Source organism: Nasonia vitripennis (genome assembly GCF_009193385.2).
Source record: "Nasonia vitripennis strain AsymCx chromosome 4 unlocalized genomic scaffold, Nvit_psr_1.1 chr4_random0004, whole genome shotgun sequence".
In the NCBI taxonomy this organism is placed as follows: domain Eukaryota; kingdom Metazoa; phylum Arthropoda; class Insecta; order Hymenoptera; family Pteromalidae; genus Nasonia; species Nasonia vitripennis.
Window position 1 is genome coordinate 97,819 of NW_022279639.1, and position 6,195 is coordinate 104,013.

General features: G+C 39.0%; 1 pseudogene; it reads right to left on the reverse strand.

The window, feature by feature from the left end:
* Positions 1-325: 325 nt before the first annotated feature.
* On the reverse strand, positions 326-3,783 carry LOC116417062 (annotated as a pseudogene).
* Between the last annotated feature and the right edge of the window lie 2,412 nt (positions 3,784-6,195).

A 6,195-nucleotide genomic window follows, 5' to 3' on the forward strand; every position in this document is an offset into this window, starting at 1 on the left:
CCTCTACACTACAATATCTACTGTACATTTGAACAAGAACGTGTTGTGTACTACGATATAAAAGTATAATTTTGTTGTTCGAATCAGAATTTTTTTTAATTCCATTACATCTATACTTATATCATTTCAATTTTTGCAAAAAAAAAAAATAAATAAATAAATAAATAAAGCATACATACATAAACATAGGTAAAATTATACAAAGTTAATTATGCATATTAATATTCTTTTTCATCACGTAATAAAGTGTAATTAAGAGTCACAATATTTGTTATGTGCATGTATATTCTCTTATATTTATTTTCCTGTTTTTATATTTATAAATTCATCAGCAGTAAATATCTGTACATTTTTATATAGTTGCCCTAGCTTATACATCAAAATAACTGTATAATAAGTCACATAGTCTACATTTTATGCAGGTACATATTTATCAAATTAAACCCGAGGAGCAATGTAAATGTGGTTGTTATGGCCAAAGTAATCATTGAGCGTGCACTCTGATGCTGTATCTTGCTTCTTAAGGGAGTCTCACTTGCAGAGTAAAATGAAGGCCTCTGGAAAATTTGTACAATCTGTAAATGAGATATTTATCAGTCAAAATAATAATAAAGAAATTTATAAATTTTCAAACTAAAAAGTTACCTTTGTTGTCCAACACAGGTCTTAACATACAAGTCATTGTTTTGACACAAATTATGGAAGCTTTGTACAATTGCTCGAGTAGGAAGGCAAAAGTGCATGGCAGCTTTGAGAGCCTGAATGTCAAACCCTTCTAAATGCTCAAAACATAAATATCCCTTTTCTACATTGTGCTGATCACAGCAGTTATGGACTCCATTGTTTTTGTCAGGAGCCAGAAAAGATTTATCTAATTCCTAAAAATTAAACTTTATTAAAATCTGCATCGATTAATTTTAAGGATCAGCTTGCTTAGTTAAGAAAATACCTGCACCATCTTATCCGTTACACAGTAGCCTGAGTTGCTTGCAGAATACACGTTCTCCAATTTGTTGAATTCTTTACGTAACAGTAATGAATTCTGTGTACTACATCTCCTGTTAAAAGTCCAGAAGGTCCTAATAGAGGAGATTACTGAAATACATTTTCAAGTATGCAATTACTGGTTTATAACAAGAAGATCTAAAGTGTATTACAACTTACCAGTGAGATATCTTTGATGAAGACACCAGCATTTGTCAAGAAAAATCAGCGTACATCTTCTCTAACTGCTGCCATAGCACGTCCCATCTCATGCACAGCACTGCATAATATTAATGAGAGCACGTAGTATCCCATCTCATTGTAAGGAATGCCAACTCCTGGAACCTGGTGACGATTAAATTATTTTTATAACTTTCAAGAACACTAATAATAGAATGGTAATAAAAATACAATTAAATTTACCATAAGTTCCAATACTTGTTCTTTCTTTTCATTTAGCGATGCTGAATTGTACAGCCAAATGTTAAGTGTCACTTTTAAAATGACTACTATCGATATTGGAAACAGTAGAATTGTTGAGACCATTCCTGCATTGTACCAGAGTGACCAGAATTTTGAAAAACTCATGCCCCATCTCATTAATGAGCGATTCAAGGCAGTGGTGAACCATTTTATGCGTATAATAATTGGATTTCCAGACCAAATTTTTTCAACAGAGTCAGATAGGGTAGGTGCATACATGACTGCAATAAATATTTCATATTAAAGAAGCAAAATTTATGTCAAAGTATAAAAATATCCAGCTATACATGTATTATACATACGCTTTACTGATGAATGACTAATCCAACGTTGTTTTTTTCTGGATTCTGGTCTCGCATGAAGTCTCTGTGACACCAGGGATGGCATCAGGTTGCACGTCTAATGAAACTTTGGCAGTCACAACATAATCGATAAACTCTTCTCAGTCATCATCTCAACCGTTGCAAATATTAAATCCATCCTAACCTAACATCTTGATTTTGGAGCTCTGTGTGAAAGGCAGACTGTTCACTCGACAGTTTTGTTCAAGTGTGCAATAGCTTCTGTACAAGAGAATAAGTACAGCGATGGTCCAGAACATCTGAAGCAATGAGCTCGACTGCTGCAGCACACATTTTACAACTTGGCAATTCACAAAACAGTAGCATCTCCCGTACATCCGCAACTGCTGGAATCCCTGCTTTTGTTCGCACATTTTACAACACTACACTATTACAACTATTAGCAAGCAGCACGAGAAGGGGTTTGAGCAACAAGTACGCGTACACTGCGAGGATTTATGCACAGCTGTTTACATGCGCCTAGCAGAACGCACTGCAGAACAGCGACTCTCGTGCTACGGACTATAGAAATTTATTTTCTACGCGCCGTGGTCTGAAGCTAGCCATTCGGTGCAACTTTCTGCACTTCCGGTTGCCATCCCTGCTTCCCCTACGCTCCTTTTCTAGATGCGTATAGTTCTATCGCAGGCCGCAAGTGGCGTCATGATCGAATTCGCCACGCATTTTTAACACGGCATCGGCAATCTCTCCTCTAATCTCTGCCCATACTGACCGTCCTTCTATACCAAGTCTATATTCGTTGACTCCATGTAATAAAAGAAAAAGCAACTTAGGTTAGATCTGCTATTTACTCCTTTATTATTATTACTTTTATACATTTGTATATTAAACATATTATGTTAGGCAAAATAGACAAAAAATAATTTATCTGATAATAATAATTTCTTTGAAAGTTAAAGGTGATACCAAATTTTTGTAAAAAAAAAAATACTTTGCTATTAATTTTTAATATCATTCATTAATGAAATATAGTTGAATGTTAATAATTTATAGATAGATGGGTCAAAGAATTAATGAGTCTGCATATACAATATACCGCATTCACACCTCGCGATAGTTTCAACCAACGCCAAATAACTATTCGGGCATATTATTGGACTAAAAAGAATGTTTAAACAACAACATAAGTGAAAAAAATTAGAATCTAAAACTTTTGAAAACTCATGATTGAAAACTTTAATTTTTTAGAGAGATTACCCTGTTGAAAATAATGACGTCATTTAATGTTCTCCGATATCGTCGTCCCGGGAGCCCCGTCCGATCCAATTAATCTGTACGAAATGTCATCGTCGCTTATAAATGATCTTCCTATTCAGGCCAAAGCGCGTGCAAGGGAATGCAATTATAAACATGTGTGGGTTAAAAATAATAATGTACTCGTCCGTGAATCTGATAACTCTCGCATCATACCTATTGTCACGGAAAGCGACCTCGATAAATTGATCTGACGCCATTCAGAGCCCAGTATCCCGAAATCTTCATCTAAAAACCCTGACGCTTCTTCAGTTGCCCACATCAATGTAAACTCTCTCCGTGAGCACCGGGATCAAATACTTGCCACAAACACTTTCTTGTCTACTGTATTCCATAACCTGTATCAACATTGGTCTTCAATATAACCAACGAATATAGCTGGTCTTGACGTGGACTCGAACTTTCTTCTTTGATGACTGGAAATGTAGGCTTTAGATTTGCTTCCAAAAACCCTTAGGTGCGACAGGTCCGGTTTAACTCCTGTCCAGAATTCTTCTGGTATGACTCCTCCAAGACATCTTTTGGGACTACGGTTGGAAAGATAGCATGCAGTAGCTACGGCTTCAGCCCAGAACTGGTACGGTAATTTAGCATCCTGAAGCATGCATCTGCCTTTTTCAAGCAAGACACGGTTCACTCTTTCAGCTCTGCCATTTTGCTGAGGCTGGTAAGCTATCGAGGTCTCATGTTTGACTCCCATATCAGCCAACGTACATCTCAACTTGGAGTTCACATATTCACTTCCATTTCAGATCTGAGTCTCTTGATTTTCATTCCACTCTGCTTCTCAGCAAACTTTATAAACTGCACTATAACACTTGGTACTTCGTCCTTCTGCTTGAGGAAATATACAAAAATTTGTCTACTATAATCGTCTAAAAAGGTTATAAAATACTTTGATTTGCCAATGGATAACTCTTCTACTTGGCACACGTCACTGTGCACAATTTCAAGCATCGCAGAAGCACGTTTGTTATTCTTCTTAAAAGGCTGTTGCACCAGTTTGCCAGCCACACACATCTCACATTTGGACAGCGGTTCTTGGTTAAAATCTATTCCTGTAGCTGCTTTTCTTAATTGATTTAGATAATTGACGTTCAAATGTGCCATCCTTCTGTGCCATAACTGTTTGTCCCATCCACATGGGGTGGATGCTGACATAGCAATTGAACTGAGCGTTTCTGCTTGGGATGATGTTGGAATTAACTTGACTTCGAATATATTATTCACTGACAGCTGACCTTCAAATGCTAACTGATTCTTGTTGTCATAGATCTGGCATTTCGTTCCCAAGAACTTTACTCTTCCACCTCTTCTGGTGATGGCACTGACAGATAACAAGTTGCATTGAGACTTGGTACATAAAGCACTCTTTCTAACGAGACTAGGCGTTTTCCACTTGGACCAGAATATTGCAACATTAATTTTCCTTCACCTTGAACTGCCACTTTAGCTTTATTTGCAGTGGTTAGTCTTTCCAAAAATTTCAAAAAATTCGACCACATCTTGACGGCTCGAACACATATGTTGTGAAGCTCCAGAATCTAAAATCCACTCATCCTTCTGAGCCAACTGATTGCTGCTCTTGTTGTTTACAGTGAGGAAGACGTTGCCAGCCGATGGTTCACTCACTGAGTCGACGAGAACCGCGTCGATAGTTGCCGAGTGAGTATCGCCTGAAGAGGCTAAGAGCGCACACACGACGTCCTCGTCTGCGCTCTCGTCGTCTGCTGCGTCTGTGCATGCACTTGAATTGTTGCGTCTCGGACCTTTACATTTTCTGAAGATATGGCATAATCTATTACAGTTATAGCAGCGTATTTTGGACTTCGCTCGAATGCGCCTGCGCATGGAACCCCGCTTCTTGATTTTCAAACGGTTGACCGTTACCGGAATTTTGTGCTTCAAGAAGCTTCGTTTTGACGAAATCGGCGGTCAAATCTTTACCGGAATTTGTCAAGGCCATGGCCATAGGCTTGAATGACGTCGGCAAGCCGGCCAGCATCAATGCACCGATCAAATCAGTCGGTATCTGGGTGCCAATTGCATTAAACCTTTGCGACGCTCCAATAATGCGTGCTACATAGTCCTCCATGGACTTGCAGTTATTATACCTGGTTGTTGAAACTTCTATCAGCAAATTGACTTTGCGGCTAACGCCAGGATCGTCGAAGGTTTTGGCGAGAGCATCCCAGGCATCCTTCGCTGATGCTGCATCTTTGTAAATAGGCGTAGAGGTCGGGTTTGACAGCCAGGATGATTCTGCCACGTGCCTAGTGCGACTCGCCATGACTCGGCACTCACGCTCCAAATGTCTGCGCTCCAAAATTGCGTGTCACGGCGTCTTCGTACCGTTCGTGTTTCGGCAACGATAACTTTTTCAGTTGTCCGTTATAATGGCGAATAAATAAAGATACTTTATAACTTATACTTCTAGTTTATATTTAATACTCTATACATTTGAGCTGAGAGGGCGAGTGTCGCGATTAGAACCTTTTCGGAGCAAGGTGGAACCAATACAGAACGAGCAATTCTCTCACCGGCAATTAGTACCTGTAGCTAGACTCTATTATGATTACTATAACTACTCGAGTCTATAAGATGTATTAAGAGAGCGAATATTTAAATTAAATATTGAATTGACTTATCCACATCAATCCCGAGTGCATCACGTCAATTCCTCGGATACCTGGCTCGATTTAATTTTAATAAATAATGATGACATTCTCATAGATTATGAAAAGTCATCTGCCCCATTTATTTGTGGGCACGATTATATAATTGCGAACCTTCGTTTACGCAATCCTGGACCAGTTAAGGCAGTGCGTCGTTACCGTGACTTTCGCAGTTTTGACCCTGTAAGCTTCATTGAACAAATGGACTATATTCGTGAACAAATCGATATATCTGGCACATCCAACTTCGCAGATTTTCGCTCTCATGCTCTGCAAATCTTAGATCGACTAGCCCCTTTTCTTGAGCGCCCGATTCGCAAACGTGTTGCCCCCTGGTTCAACGCGAGCTTGCGGGCGACATGCAGGGCTCGCGATAAGTTGTACGACACTGCAAGGCGCCATAATAGCCACGCTCTTCTTGTCAAATATCGCCAGAT